Raw genomic sequence first — 17,394 nt, forward strand, 5'->3', positions numbered from 1 at the left:
AGTCAGTTCACTCTAACTGACGAGTGCACTGTGCCATCTGACTGGTTTAAAGATATCAGAGACATCCAAGTAGGGATAGCAGATATAAGGAGTTAGAAACATTTCTGATAGATTGGAGCCCAGCTGGAGGTCAGAGTGTGTTGTACCCCTCCATACATTGCTCTTGTTATACCATCAATTTGTGGAATAGATTCAGAGAACAAAAGACACACAAGCACTGTGTCCACCTGCACAATGAGGTGTTTGAAAAAAACAGAAATAAAGAGTTGTTATGGATCCCCTCAAAAAGCATGAGTTTCAGACGAAGTAGGTCAATGCCATAGTTTGCCCACAAATTCATTGGACATTATTTTCCTCTATTTCACTTATCTTTTCATAGCATATTAATCTCAACTTGACACTTGCTGCATGAACACTTGATTCAGAGTTAAGAAAACAGCTTAACAAGGAGAAGAGAGATACAAAATTAAAGGTTATTTATATCATCACCAGCAAAGTCACTTAGATGCTTAAAAGACTGTTAAAACTGATCTGAATCGTAAAACTGTTTAATGCTACATTCAAAAATGTGGCTAGAACCATTGCTAACCTTGGGAATAGAAGATCTGAAAAAAACCAGTGAATAAAGGTGCTGTTGGTAGGGGGAAGAAGGGAGGACAGAAAGCAGTTAATTATTTCTTTCACCAGCATTGTTTTCAAATCTGGGGGGAGCTGAGCATTTCGGGCTGACAAAGATACAAAGAGGAATCTGTGGAATTAAAGCTACTAACACTGAAATTACGTAATGGTGATCTGGACAGATAAACCTTGAGAAACAAAGTTTACTTTCTTCCTCATCCCCTGAAAAAAAAAAGTAAAACAAAAATGTCACTATATTTTTTGCTTGAGCCTCCATGAGATTTTTGTTGGAAACTTTAAAGGGAATGCTGAGGATGGAGAAGAGATGGTTGGAGTTTTACAGTCTAAACCAACATAAATTAGAAGGAGATCTGAGCTTTTGAAAGGCAACCTGATAAGTGGTCTACAAAAAATGTAGTTTTGTGAAAAAAAGCTTTTTTTTTTTTCCCTCCAGGAAGTCCTTACTCTTCACAAAAGTGTCATGTTCAACACAGTCTAGTTAGAAAAAGATGTAAGTCTCTGGTAGAGTAAGTTATTGAGGTCAAATAAGTTTTTAATTTAAATTTGAGCCTTACTATCTTCAGTGGGCAAATACCCAGTCATTTCCCCATTCCCAGCTTCAGGGCGTCCCTGGGTGATCTTGTCACGGTTCTAAGTACAATTCTTATTAGAATTACATGCATGATGTTACAGCCTGGTCTCCTGAAGAGAAAGTATATCAATGCAGTATCTCATTGCATGAGAGATTGCCAGGTTATTTGGCTGTCACTCCCTAATACTTTCTGAACCCATTAATCAACTTCAAGCAAATTTGTCAAAAAAGTCACCAAATGAAAGTTTTAATGATCAGTTTTATAAAAGACAGGTAGTCAGGCAGACATGAAAGGCTCTTCATAAAGTCCCAGTCAAAAAAGAAGCTTCAATGAAGAGCTACATCTTATTAAGCATCAAAGACTACATCTGTAATAGCAGGTAGTATAGCTCAACAGAGGCAAAGAATTTGTGCTTGTGCCCAGATAGCCACACTATTCATATAGTGTATAGGGATGTGGCAGAATTTTGAACCAGCTCTAATTTGGTCTTGTGAACAGAATGCCTATTAGAAGCCATTTTTTGTTTTCTTTCATCCAAAAGGATCAAGTTTACAGACTCTACAATGCAAACCAAAGCAAGGTAAGTGGGGGTGATGTGAGATTAGCTTCAGAAGATCCTGATCCTACTGTGCATGCACAGATGCACCCAGGGAACCCAGTCACAGACACAACCCAGAGGAAACCCATCCTACCAGTTCTACAGGTAATAAAGGAAAAGGAAAAGGAAATGGCCTCACGTTGCATCAGGGGAGGTTTAGATTAGACATTAGGAAAAATTTCTTTACAGAAAGAGTGGTTAAGCATTGGAACAGGCTGCCCAGAGAGGTGGTAGAGTCACCATCCCTGGAGGTATTCAAAAAACATGTAGATGTGGCACTTTGGGACACAGCTTAGTAGGCATGGTGGTGTTGGGTTGACGGTTGGACTGATGATCTTAGAGTTCCTTTCCAACTTTAATGATTCCTAGTTTTACTTTCATTCAAAAAATAATCCAGCCACCAAGCCAGGAAACATGAAATTAATTATTACTCTACCCTTAATTGGTTTAGTGGTGGACTTGGTAGTGTTAGGTTAATGGTTGGACTTGATGATCTTAAAGGTCTTTTGCAACCTAAATGATTCTATGATTCTATGATTCTGCTGCTGTTCACTGTATTGCAGCAAATGAGACAAGAAGTGATTCTCTCCTTCCAACATTTCTTGCCAAACATGTAGGGATGAAAAGAAATTCATCAACCATGGAAGTGGTAAGGTACGACCAGAGAGGCAACTTTTTCCTTCTGCATGAAATGAGATTATCAGGTAAGGATAGTAAGAATTAAACAATATGGCGCACGGCACCGTCTGGAGAAATACAGAGATAGGAATACTAACCCTGCCATGCTTTTTCCTCCAAATGAAGTGGCACATGACAAGAGCAGAAAATGAAAAATGAGCATATTATTCCCAAAGCAGGACTATTGGGAAGATGAATTAATTAAAGAAGGGATTGAGTATTCAGATACATATTTAAAATTGTGGAAATTTATCCCAAAGCTCCAAACATTTAGAAGATTGATGTCAATATAAAGCATCATCAGATTTTTCAGAAGAAGAATATTACAGCTAATAAGCTGCACTGGTGGCAGTCAAATCAGGAGCTTTTTTAACTTTCTCCTATGCATTTGACATAGAGGAGTGACTGACCCACAAGCTGATGACCATGCCCTTCAAAACAGGCTCTGGCCTCACCCTTATACAGAGGCAAAAAAGTGAAAAACTGGTGATTCACTTGCACTTTTCTTACCCTGAGGTACTGATTTAGTACCAAATATGTTCTAAGACATAATGCTTACACTTTTACAAAGGTTAATGTTAATGGTAGTGGCCACTTAATTGGCCTAGCTTGCCTGCTGTGTCCACTGTCCCTCTAATAGAAGACATGAGAAGTAATGATGCCTTGCAGTCAAATGGTCAGGCAAGATATAAAACAATTTCCAGCAAATAGCCATTTATACTGAGGAGAAAATGAGAGAAAAAGCTAGGGAGACAGACTGACAGCTCAAAGGCTCATCAGAGAATGAACTTTTAGCATATGGCAAGATGCTGAAGGAAGCTGTGAGGTAAAATAGTAAAGATTGCTATCAGGTTTGGGGCTGCTTTAGCATATTTTGTTATTGTTGCTGTTACTTCCTACAGTAAATAGAAGCTGGTGGTTTTTTTCTTGGCAGATTTCACCTTCATTGGTAATTCAGTGTAAGTGACATTATAAAGCCATAATATGAAACAAAGCCAATATGCATTAATGGTTTAAACTTCAAAAAGATCATTAATAACTTAAGTAATCCTTGAATTAATGAGCTGGAGTCTGCAGACACTTTTTGCTGTTTCTTGTCCTGTTCCTTAATGCTGAATTGTTGGACAAGAAAGATTTGGTTTAAAAAAAAAAAATCACATCAAATGACTTTATCATGCCCCATCCTCCCCAGTGCAGTTGAAACTAATGGCTTCTTCCATATTCTGCTTAGATTTGATAGTAAAAAACTGCACAAAATCTGAAAATACCATATAAATAATATACTTCATAATAAAATACATTAACTATAATATAGTTGTAATTCGAATGAAGTAAGAGTAAAGAAAGGTAGTTCAAAATATTTTTAAACAACTGGTAGTAGGTTTTTCAGTATGGAGAACAATTCCAGCTGAATTTCAGCAAATATATAGTTTATGTAACAAGATTCTTAAAACCATCCTGTGATAAGATAATGGGGTAGCTGGAGTAATTCATACGTTACTTTAAACGTCAAGTTGCATCAGATGGTGATGTCATTACAGTTATAAAAAAATTAGTCATATTCTAGCTACAAAGTAATTATACTGCAGATGGCATATGCCTATGAAAACGTTACAGCTGAAAATGTCATGAACACTAACACGCCATTATTTCATTTGGAGGTCTCAGTTTTGCTATTTGTCTTCCAGATGAAATACATATTTTCCAAGTTCTTGTGCAATATAAGAAAAAGGAAGGGCCATCTTTTTCATTTGTAGGTATTATCTAATGAGAGACAAATACAAGTAATGCAACGGATGTCAAAAGATTATTTTCATTTCGTTGATCTGATGACAATTAAGGTTTTCTCCCTTGTCTTCGGGGAGATTCAGAAGGAAGTATTCCCTGCAACTGCTCAGAAAGGGGAAGCATTTTTCCCTTACCGCAACAGCTGCCACCTTTTCAGCCTGACAGTGAAACCAGCACTGAAGCTGCAGGTTTGATACCTTGAGACTACTGAATGGACAGAGTAAATTGACTCGATATGGTTTATTAGCAGCAGTGAAGCAGCACAGTAAGCATTCATTCTATTCAATACAGTAATAAGTTTTTTATGTTTATTTGGTGGAGATATTATTTAAACCTCTCACTTACAGTGGCTTTTCCGCAGTAACTACAAATGCTTTTGTGGGAAATTCTGACTACTTGAACAAGGATGAAATACTGGCAGAGTATACAACAAATGTAAGCATCAGGTCAGGAAGATTGTAACAGTTATTCATTTGGGGTTCAGACAGGAGCAAGTAATCCGACATGCTACAATTTTCACTGTGGCTTTTTTCTGTGTGACAAGCAGTATGCAGAAAAGTAAGCAGGATATTGGCAATATATCTCCGTATTCAGTACAACAGCTAGTCCCTTTTATTTCCATTAAAATTTTATTTTGGTGGGGCTACACTGATTTATTCCAACTGATGATAAAGTCCTTTAGACTTTAACAATTGCTATAGATGTAAATTTGAAAGCTAGAAACTGCCGGTGCTGGTTGGCTGGACATGGATTGGTGGCCTGTATTTCTTAACACATCATGGATTTTTGGTGAGTCCTTTATTTTTTCTTTAAACAAAGGTAGACTTTCATGTTTTTCTTCGGGCTTGTTTAATGCTGCTGTACTGATTGCTACTCAGTAAACAAAGATGGAAAAAGGACAAAGTGAGCAGTGGCTGCACTGTGACACAGTATGACAGAAGCATTCTTTGCCTTTATCTCTCTACAGACTGGAGGTGATTACAAAACTGCTATTTAATCCTTTCACCTACCTCATTGTGACCCAAACACTGCCAGACTAGTATTTTGGGCTTTCTTGAGAATTTTTATATTTATGTTTGCATTATAAAATGTGGCTTCCCCCAACTGAATTATTTTCAGTTTTCAAGATATGAAATCCCCAAACCTTTTGACACACCTGAAAATTTCTACAGAAATAGATTTCTTTGTTCCACATTTGAATCAAAATATAAAGCCATTTTGTAATATATGTGTACCTGAGTGTAGTGTGTCTGTGAGCATGTGTGTGTGTATATATACGTACACATAGAAAACATCTGACTAGCTCTGATATGAAAATGATGGTAAATAAGATACCAAAATGGTGGAAAGCAAACAGGAGGAAAATTCATGTTGCATTATGTATCTGGATCCATAATTATAAATCCACAAAAACCCGTAGAATCATTCAGTTGGAATAAACCTCATAAGGTCATCTGGTCCAGCTCTTCCACTCAAAGGCTGGAACTTAGATGGAACTTCTAAGTTAGATGAGGATGGTCCAAGTTACATCGTCTTAACATCATACATTGAAATAAAAAAATGAATATAGGAAACTTAAAAAGTCACCTACTCCATCACCTTGTACTGAGGCAGTGTTAGCTCTACCACTTCTGATCCATGCTTCTCTAACATGCTTTTAGAGAACACCCATAGAAAGATTTCTACTGCTTGTCCACCTTCTTTCAATACTTGACTGTCTATACACTTAGAATGAAAGAAAGTCCTATTACTCAAAATTAAGATTTTAGAGCTCTGTTACCTTATTCTTGTCCTTCTCCTATAGTATTCAAGCATAAGAAATTCATGCTGTCATTTTAAAATAGAGCTTAAAGTTATACTGTTTTTAGTAGGAATCCAAAATCTACTTCCTTCAGGCTACCTACAATTGTAGCCAAATATATTAAAAAAACCCAGTAACTTTAAATCCAGCTTCAGAAATACCAGAAATAATGCTATTTTGTGAATGCAGGAATTGATTTTGCAGACTTTTATGTAAGTGATCCACATTTTCATTACAATTTGTAATACTCAAAGGTGACAGTTGGACATTGACCCAAGAATTCCAACCAGAACAGCTGAAAGACTGGAAGAAGGGTTAAAAATTACTTTTCCCCCTATGATTCTTCTTTAATTCTTAGGACTGTTTGTAAATGACTGAAATCAGTTGAAAGAATAACCAGTTCACATCTCAGAGCATAAAGAGGGCTGAAATGGAGTCCAGTAAATGGTTTCCAGACTTGAATCAAAACTCTTTTCTTAGATTCTAAACCGGAATAGGGGAGCCATTAAAAACCAGACCATAAATTCTTTAAAAAGATGAAATAAAACATAATATAAAATAAGAACTGTAAAATTCTTAAAATTTACAGGAAAAATAAAATATAAAACTGGGGGGGGGGGGGGGGGAAACCACCAACCTCAAGGGGATTTTTAGTGTATAGCATTATGTTTAGCACCCTGAAGAATAATTTTGTGCTACTGACCTGTAAGTAGAAGTGATACAATTGCATCTGATAGCTTTATGCAGCAGGTTTAATCCTAAGTTAGTTACATGCAAACACCTGTTTTGTGCATGTGGAAACCAAGTGTTCATGGCTCTGTAAGTTTGCCAAGTCTTTTATTACATGAATAGCAGAAGATGGATTTTACTGTCCCATTAAAAAAATGTTAACCCAACACAGCATGAAAAGATAATATATCTGAAAAAATTAAACTAATTTCTCCCTTCACCTACCCAAAGTATTACTCATAACCAGTCCAATTGCTTTTTCCATATCAACGAAGCCTATCTTTTTAAATAAAGTATATTTTTGAACAAAATTCACATAGAATATATTCTTGGTTGTTACACAAAATGCTTGGTTTGTCACAGTGTTTAAAACCTGTTTTAGGACTTTACCAAAGTATATTCTTATTGAAACCTAAAACTGATCTTAATCCTTCAACAAAACATTCCTTTGCTATTTATCACTAGAATCCACAGGCTCTGGTCACATCTCTGTGCAATTTTAGTTCCACTAAACCAGACCCTATGTGCTATGATTCCCAAATGTCTTCACTGTCATAAGGCTGAGAAGAAAACTACTAAGAAGCTCCTTACCTCCATGGGGTGTGAAATAGGAGTAGAGTCTTTCTGCTCCACCTTTGGCATCCTTTTCCTTGTCGCATTATGTCATAACATCCTGCTGCACGGAGTGCTTTCCTCACCTGTTTCTTAGGACAGTGACAATATATTTCACTCTAAGGAAATTTTCAGTATAAGGCTAAGCGGGATAGCTCCCAGACTATACTATATTCCCCAGCTTTTATAGGACATGAATAAACTTCCCCAATTTTATGTTTGAGAGTGAAACAGGCATGGAACACTAAGATGCAGGGTTATCTCAATTCATTAATAAATTACAAATAAAGATGACGTGTGTCCCTCACAAAATTGATCTAATGTGAGCCAGCAGCAAAGGGCATTGCATTCTCCCCACTGCCTTTCAGCCCCAGAAGACGACCTACATCTTATTTCCTTGGCTTTCACACACAGAATATTAATAAATCGGAGCTCGTAGGTGCCCCATCATCTACTCCCAACACCTATGAACACACAGAACTTACAGAAATCGTCAAGCCTGCTGTACATTACTGATTAATCATACTCTTCTTTTTTCAATCTCCGTAGCTTCTCAGTGATTTCAAGCTCCGTGGGTTTGATTTTTAAAAGTTATATGCTTCCAGAGTTTTTTCAATGTTTTCTACTCTGCAGCTTGCCCACTGAAGCTTTGTGCTGTGCTGTTACTCCCTCACCTGCTCTTTCAGTTCATTGCAGGTTGCTCATTTTTTAACATCTCCTGGCTAAACTGGGGTCTACCGGTGAGAATCTAATGCATTCCCATCACTGTGACCACAGAAGACAAGCCAAACTGCTTCAAATCATACACAGACACTTTATTTGGGGTTTTAAAGGGAAATACAAGTTATTAATGAAGCTTTCAGAACAATCAGAAGCAGGTTGAGTAGATGCCCGTTGCTTAAGTAAAGATTTACATGTAAAGCTGCTTTAAAATGTTTGATTTGCTTTAAGTAGCTTTTAAAAAACCACAGAAAGTGTTTTTTAAATGTTCTCAGACATCTAAGCAAAACTGAAATGTCAAGAAATTTTGGAATTTTGGGGTGGTTTTTTTCCCAAAAGAAAAAAAAAAAGCTTAAAAAAAAGGCAAAGATAATTTCAAAGACCTTTTTCTCCAGTTTTTGTCAACAAATTTCATGGAAATTAAAATAATTTAATAATTTCCAAAAAGGTCTACTCATAAGAAACCAGGTGTTTACGTATTTTCTTTTTTTAAAATATATATTTTAATTATCATTATGTATTACCATATTACGTTTATTCATAAAATCACTGCATGATCTGAGGAATGAAAGCTGCTTAGCCTTTTGAAGAGTTTCAAGTAATAAGATATTTAATGAAAAAGCAAAGTATCAGCAGTCTGACATCCAGTGCAAACACATGCCAGACATATACTCTCCTCCAAGGCAGATTTGGGTTAGAGGCACCCTAGAATATTACAGCAGTTCTTTGCCAGTTACATTAATACAAAGTGAGTGAGGTAATATTTATTTTTAATACCACACTCTAAAAACAAAGGTTTTGTGATGTTCATTAAATGGCAATTTATGTATAACATGGTAATAACCTCACCACTGAAAGCAGGACTGGAGTCAGTGCAGACCGCATTTTTTTTTAAAAGCTGTACTTTTGTTCCTTAATCCTGTACTCGGAATACTGCAAGTTCTGATAATCAGCCTGCTATTTCACTCAGACTTTGTTGTTATAAATGTATTAACTTTTTCATAAAGCAATCTGTATTTGCAATTAATCAAGTGAGTTGTCTCTTTAAGATAGTAGCCTAGCAACTTCCCCAAAGCCAGGGGAAGTCCCAGTTGGTGCTGCAGACTGACACAATTACTACCTCAAGCCTGATTTAACTCATGTGAGTGTGTCAAAGCATCTTTCTGATTAAAAGGAAGGAGAGAAAAAAGTTTGGTGGAAGCCAAAAAAACAGTTACATGTAGGTGAGTATTCCTTATATGCACGTGAACTAAAGAATTTTTCAGGGGGAAATTAATGTTTTTATTTGTCTGGAAATTACTGAAGATTTTTTTCTCATTTTCAAACTGGGCCAATGATGAAAAAAAGTAGTTGATTTTCTTCTCATTGTTTTGCTTCATCTCCAAACTAACCACTCATTCAAGTGGGGCAAAAGTAGGATTCTGGAAAAATTAAAATGTACTGTCTAGGTGAGCTGAACTGAGCGTTGAACCCACCTAAGTGTATTATATTGAATTAATCTCAAGGTGTCTAGATTCCTAACTCCATGCAAGACTAAAGACTTGATAATTTTGGATTTGACTAAGCCTTCCACAGCTTCATGCCATGGAGTCTGGAAATACTGGGGTTCCCAGGGCTCCAAGGTACCTCAATATCATTGCTCAATCAGAGCTGAAGACTTTAGAACTTTTGGCTGAAAATGGCCACAGGGCCACCCTTGTATCAACAATAGGTCTTTGAACAGGAGCAAATGAAGCCCCAGGGACAGAGACACATCAAGGCCTCACTTTTGCACACACATTGTGCACAGGGACGTTGCATGTTTCATTATTTGTAATGTCTTCTTTCCGTTTTAAAAAAGAATTCTACTTCCTCTCCCCTTTATAGCAACACAAAATGTTGTATGCTACAATGAACAACAGTAAATATGCTTATTTCTTCTGGGAGAAAAATTACTGCTAGCAGGTAATGGTCAATAACATACATGACAGGCCTCTCTGCCTGTGCCTTCCCTGAATGTAAGTCTAAAGCTTTTAATACATTCAACAAGATGGACATAATCTATGTGTGTGCAGGCAATTCAAAGGATTACAGTGGGGGAATGTTTTCTTAATTTGTCAGTTTGCATTCTCTGAGCATCTGACAATGGTCAAAAGCCTCAAGGTATGCTGGGTTAATTTTAAAATTTCTTCTTAACTTCAGTTTATGGGGAGTAACCTGAAGATGAGTTTGTCCCTCGTGTAGTTTTTGTTGTTCCCCTGGATATTCAGCCAAGCAGCAGCTGAAACTCCTTTTCTGAAATCTCCTTGTATTCATTACCAGAGGAGCAGAACAATTCTGATTCAAATTGCTGAAAGGATTTCATTTAAATCAATATATATTACTTCAGGGCTTTCCGTCTAGGGTCAGGGATGAAGATTGTTTCACGCAATAGTAAGTCTCTACCAAAGACAGAGACACTGAATGTTGAGAGGCCTAGATTGTTGGTTTGTATAATCACCTAAATTTGCATGGTTTATATGAAGCTGAGGATGTTTTTCTTCTTTCAGTACAACCTGATTATGAAAGTGCCCTCTACTACACAATCCTTTAAACTTACTCAGCTACAGAAGTTATAAGTGGCCAAGCACTTACGTTATTCTCGGAAGTGATGAAGTTAAAATTATTCAAAAAAAATTTAATCCCTTTTTTACGTTTTCAAAAAACTGGCTAAAAAGTCAAATTCTATAAATCCCAGTTTGACCATCTGTGGATTAATATCATTGCTACATCTTGCTACTTAACCCCTAGCATGTTCTCTCTGTCTTACAGATCTCCTTCCAAGGTGTTACACTGCTAAAAACCAATGGACTGTTCATTGAGCCAAAAAGCAGATTTTTTTATGCCATTTTTTAAACATTTCTTCAGAAAAGCTGGATAAGACTCAGCATTCTTTGCACAGCAATCAAAGACAGTTCTCTCAAACTGCAAATAGTCAATGACTGATTCAGATCCTAAAGCATGAAGATTTATAAGGGATAGGATTCAATACGATGCAGTTGAAGGGAGTGGGAGTAATAAGAACTGGGTTAAATTTAAGAGAGAGCGAGCTGACAGAGGATGTTTGCCTACCTGCTGTCTTCACCTTTGCAATTCACTTCCCAGCCTAGACCTAAAGAGATCTACAATTAGAAGGCTTTCAGGCTTGTACTCAGATATATGGGAAGTGGGCAGATAACTGAACAAAGATGAGCACACATGATGAAGAATCAAGCCAAACTTGGCATATTTGGCCTCTTATTTATTTACATGCTATAGGAATAAGACTATATTTATTCTACAGAATTAAACTATTCTTGATGTGCAAAGCATAGCATGGTCTCCTGATTATATCCAAAAGAAATGTGGATATTGGGGCTTTAATATAAAGTCCTAATACTTCCTAAAACTCACCCTAGTCTGTCGATCTCAGTCATACCTACTAGAATGCTACCATGCTCCTGCAAGGAGCATAAGTTAAATATGCTTCACGGGGATGAGCAGGGAAGCATTTTGTTTCATCAATTTTGACTACCTGTTGTCTAGCTGCACTATATGACCCATTTACAGTTTTGTTTTCTAAGACAGGTTATACAGTAGCTTTAAGAGAACAAAGGATCTCACCCTTGTGCTATGAATAGCACAGAACCTCTCACCCTTGAATTGAGTCAAGACAACTGTCGTCCTTGCAAGCTAGGAGATATTCCAACAACTTCTGCAGAGTTGCTCTGTTTAATGGTAACTTTCTGCAGGAATTCAAGGGCCTGTTTCCTAGTTTGGTATCATCTGCCATGACATGTGACGCAAATTTACAACCTTTTCACACAAGGCATTAATCGATCAATTTCCAGATGTCCAGCAGCCCAGGCTACCATGAGTCTGGAAATCTCAAACAAGTATATACAGTGAGTCTCTGTCTAAATATGTCCAACCAATTATACTGTGAATTTGTGCTATGTAGCTGACACATCATATTTACTAAACATGACCAGATCAGAAGGCATATAGACAGTATGCACAAGCCATCACTGGTCTGTATCACAAGAAGGTAACTGTCTTTACCAAAGCTTCTAAGGGATGTCATCTGAACCATGCTTCCATAGGAAGATACTGGAGTTGTTATAGGAACATAATCTTCAACTCTTGTATATCTAATTTCAGATGAGAATGGAGGAGTATAGTATACTCCAGAATAGCCCCAAATTGTATGCTTTGTGGCCATTTACCAATCTGAAAGTAAATATCAGCACAACTTACCTACTTTGTTTTCCAAATTCATTAGAGAAACCAATGTTTAAAAGAATGTTAGGAATTGTTGTCAGACTGTGGCTTGCAGTGCTATGCTAAGAAGTCCACGAATAGTCCATTTATGTGCTGCTACTATAATATTTACAATTAAAATTTTGAAAACTAATAATTCACAACAGTTTCAAGGGCTGACAGTGATCTGTAGCTCCTCACCAGCAGTTCCAGTTAAGGAACAACTAGCTTGGAAGCTGAGCTAATCTATCATCTAGAAATGCTGCTTTTCAGATTGGGTTTAAAACATTGATAGGTCAGCATGGCATGCTTTCACCCCCTGTTCTGCAGACAATTAGAAGACTTTCATCTGATGGAATCTGACATTTCAGCACTTTGTAAGAACAACATGTTCTACAGATGTACTTCTAAAAAGGTGATTTACATTATGAGAGCAATGGTAACAGCAAACCAAGTCCCTTGGGTTGTCAGGAGGGGAAAAGTTCTTAGCTAATGCATGGCTGGACTAATAAAGAATTCTTAAAGTCTATAGAATCTGGATTTTTATTCTTTGTTTCTTTTTTTTTTCTTTTTTAGAACTAGACTACTGTCGAATCATTATAATAAAAATAAGCATATACTTGTGTTCTTGCATCCACTGACTCAAGCAGTGATAAGGGTTGTTTAATGGAGTTGGTACTGGTATCGATCGCTCATTGCTTAAAAAGGAACTTGCAGGTCAATCAGATCTGCAAGTGTCTTTCTCATTATTTACATTGCTGAAGAGGATTAAATATTAGGGGGAAAGACCAAGGTTTGCTTTGCCAGATAAATAAAAATCAATTTGTTGTCGTTAGTAAATGTGTTAAATGTAGCAAGGTAACAAATCCTGCAGCCCTCTTGAGGATGATTTTTCAAGACAGAGTAGCCTCTGAAAGGCAGTAAAGACATGGCTGTGAACATGGTACGATGTAGGAGGTATTGCTCACTCTCTCTTCTGGTTAATTCTTCTGTTAACCTCATTTCCAAATCTGATTTTTCATATAATGTGTGATATTAATCTCCACAGGGGATGGACAATTACACACAGTTGTTTCTTCTTTTAATCTTGTTTCCAATTCATACTTTGGACATTTCTTATGCAAATTGTTTGTGTTCATGACATTCAGGCTCTCTAACAGATCTGGAGACAGCTAATGAGACTGGATGTAGATCTTGACGAGTTTCTCTAACACCGAACACCTTCACCACATATTGTTTTGCAGCTGTACTTGCAAATTCCATATCCTTGTGTGTTTGCATCCCTCTGACTAGTTGAAACACAGACTTTTGTATTGCTGATAGCCAAAGTTTCTTGGCAAACTCTTTTGCCAAGTCCCAGCAGCTGTGGTAACAAGTACCATGTTTGATAGCAATATCCCTGCCTTTGCACCCTGCCTTTGTACCAGGCTGCAAAGCACATGGATTTATAGATTAGGGAGAGTTGAACCTGATGTGAGGCAAAGTTTTAAGCAAAATGATATTCATGTTTGAGTGTGCTTTCTCTAAAGCTGTCCTACTACCTACGCCTGAAACATTTTTTCCTCTGACACTGTATCTTCCCAGACTGGCAGATCATGGATACACGATTTGTATGAGGGTAGGTTCTTGCTCCTCACATGGTGGGATCTATTCTGCAGTAAGGGGTATACAACATTTCCATGCCCGTGTAACAGCAGAACAGGTTCTTATCTCACTCAATTGCCTGACAGACAATGCAAGTCAGAGAGCACACCTTATCAGCATTATGTTTGTTTACATCTGTGTGTCCATATACTGTATAAATCTCTGAGTCCATTTGGCCAAGATTAGAATGGAAGAATCGACAAAGTGACATGGGTGAAATGCAGCTTGCCGTTTGATTGTGTGTGGAATAGGTTTCATTTTTAAGTATCTGAATAAACCAGATTGCAAGGAGAAAACAAGGTGCTTGTTCTGCAGTTCATGAGCTTAATTTATTTCCCAAATTGGAAGCAGGCAGAGGATTCACCTTTTTTTAATTGGTAATAATTGAGCAAAGACTGTTGGGCTACAGCACTGAGGCTGGACTATGTTGTAGCAAATAGCTTCATGCTATACTGCCAGAAGTTAAGGATATTCAGTACCTTACAGGACTAAGACCATAACCCACTAACATCCAGAAACATTCAGTACAAGCAAATATATTTTTAAAATAAATTCATATACACAAATATATTTAGAACTTCTCTTTCTCCTACATTTTACACATGAGAATTATCTGACCTTCCAGTAAAAACAATGATTTCTGTGATTTACCTGAACCCTCCTATTCTTCTTCCAAACTTCCAGCTACATCAACACCTTAGCTCTTTCTGTTCTTCAACACAAAGCTGATTTTTTTCATGTTCTAAGTTCTTTGACATAGGAACGTCTTCTAAAAGCTCCTGGAGACTATGTGGCTCCAGATTTTCTTCTGTGGCATTAGGCACATGCTGCCAGGATCCTGCGTGCACTACCCCAATGTGGGGGTTTGCCTGCCTTGCCTGGACTTGCAGCTGACTGTGGCTGCCATACTCAGGCCTGCCCTGCTCCCCTCGCTTGGGTACAACGGGACTGTCCCCTTGACAGTCAGGTCTCTGCCCTTGCCTGCCTTGCTGTTACCCTTGGCTCCCAGCTCCCCTTCCCTTGGAGAGCAGCTGGCCCTTGCTGCTCCTGGATGCATACCTTTAAGGACAGAAGGTCTTGAACTATCACTTTTGAATACTCTAAAGCCGCAGCTGTTTGGATGAATGGCTTTTGATTAAGTTTGTATTAGGCATCAGCCTACTCACCTCCAACTTGTGAATGTTAATCTTTTTGTCTTAAAAATTTATTAGTAAGCAACCTACCTGTTACGCATTCTATCATGAGATCACCATACTTCTGAGTCTCCAGTCTTGACAGCAAAGTCTCACCAAGAGCTGTTTTTAACATGTTAGACCAATTTCCACTGTTAAAATAAAAGAGAAAAACAACTCATCAGCTGTGGATGTTTTGCTGATTTCCTGTGTTTTCTGAAAATATATTGCACCTGTCCAGAAGAAATTAAAATTAATTTAGTTTTATGAATTCAATTAAAAGGATTCATAGTATGTCATTTTTTTTGCACTGTAATCTTTTTTATAAGAATAGGATGTTAACACTGCAGTTCTCCTGCAAGTTTCCTCTGATGCCTCACTTTTACTCTGTGCAAGACATTGGTACTATCTGATCTTTTCAAGCAAAAGTGTTTACTGCCTCAGCCCTTTAAACAGTTTCTCATTAAAATGGCTCCCATCACTTCCTTCTTCTTGCAAGTACTGTAGTTCTGCCTGGAGCTTGCACAGGTCATGGCAAGGGCAGGAGGTATCTTATTGCTCCTAGGTGCCTCTGAATGAGCTGATTTTCAAGCTCCTCCTAATTACTTAGGGTAACCACAATGCCTCACTCCTGCTCCATGTAGTGCTAGAGTAGCCGATGGGAAATCCACCTTGTTCTGGTCATCCTCACAAAGTTACAAGTCACAGCGTGCTGTTGCGACATTGAAGGCTAACTGCATATTGGCCTGCATTAATTAGTAAGAACATAATCATCAGGTTGAAGGAAGTGATTATTTCCTTCTGTTCAGCCCTCAGAAGGTCACATCTGGGGTCTGGGCTTTGTCAGTGAAAATGCAATATCAGTAACTAGGAGAGAGTCAATGGGGGGTCGTTACTATGGTGGGAGGGCTGGAGCACACAGGTGTACAGGGCCAAGGCTGCTGAGTTTTGTTTAGCTTCATGAGGAGACAATGGAAGGTGGACTGTTCCAGTTGTGCAGAAAAAAGAAGCAGCTCAAGGAAACTCTCGTCCTGCATCATTCTTAGCCAGGGAGAAGTAACCATCATGAAGTCTCTGTGGTCGTTTTACTTCACCAATGAGTGGTAAAAAAAAAAGTTAAGGATTTAGCTTTGGTTTCCTGTTATCAAGAGTTGTGGCTATGGTTTACCCTCACACACAAATGCATTTTCTCATGCTTTACCTATGCTTCCAAGAAAAAGCATTGAAGAGTAAAGCTCTTACTTTGAATAGTTAGTGGTAGAACTGCATAGAAGATGCCAGCAAACAGTTGCACATTTTGAGAAAGGATGGAGTTTACAACAATAGAGACTGCATACAGCTTGTGTACATAGCACAACGAAGCACAGCATGACAAGTGGTTACTAAATCCAGTCTCAGAAACAGGAGTGTTACTTTAACCTAGGCAGAATAGCTGAATGACACAGCACAGCTCAACCTATGCAGATCCACTAATACATTTTCTCAAATTAAAAACAAAAATTATTTCCTGATGGTTGTTTTCTTGATTCATTGAGCATATTCTTCATCATCACATATTCTGTTAATGTATATTTCTACAGATACATTTGCCAAAATTGTGCAATAGAAATATAGGACACTGTATCCCTACGGAAATTATTAGACTGAAGATCAATACCTTACTTAAAAAAATAGTTGTTGTTATTATATTGGTATAAGATTGGAGTAATTCAGCTGTCAGTTTTATTTGTGAACTGCTGGGAATTTGCATCCTCAAAATTATGAAGAGAATTTGATTTCTTGTCCTGACCTACCTGAAGTCAATGGTCTTCATGACAGCAGGTAAGGCATATTGTATGATTGTAGCATGCTAAGGGCACTTTTCTTTCCCTACAGACAATCACCATGCAGGACTTCTCCAGAAAAAATCTGTGGGTACAGACTGAAGCCTAGCAGCAAAGAAGCTGAACAGAATGCAACAGTCAAGGCTTTTCCTCATCCTTGGAAGCCTGGTGGGCTTCCTCTTAAGAATTCTACATTGCAGGTGACACATTTTCCTACTCTCCAGATCCTTCATGACACCTGCTACAGTGACTCATTTAACATTCCCCATGATTTTTCATAACACCTGAAAACAGAACAGGTTAGAGAAAGTATCCTGCCCGCTTCTGTACCCTAAGATTCTCTCACCTGAAAATAAACATT

The sequence above is a fragment of the Pelecanus crispus genome, chromosome 2, assembly GCF_030463565.1.
Source record: "Pelecanus crispus isolate bPelCri1 chromosome 2, bPelCri1.pri, whole genome shotgun sequence".
NCBI lineage: Eukaryota > Metazoa > Chordata > Aves > Pelecaniformes > Pelecanidae > Pelecanus > Pelecanus crispus.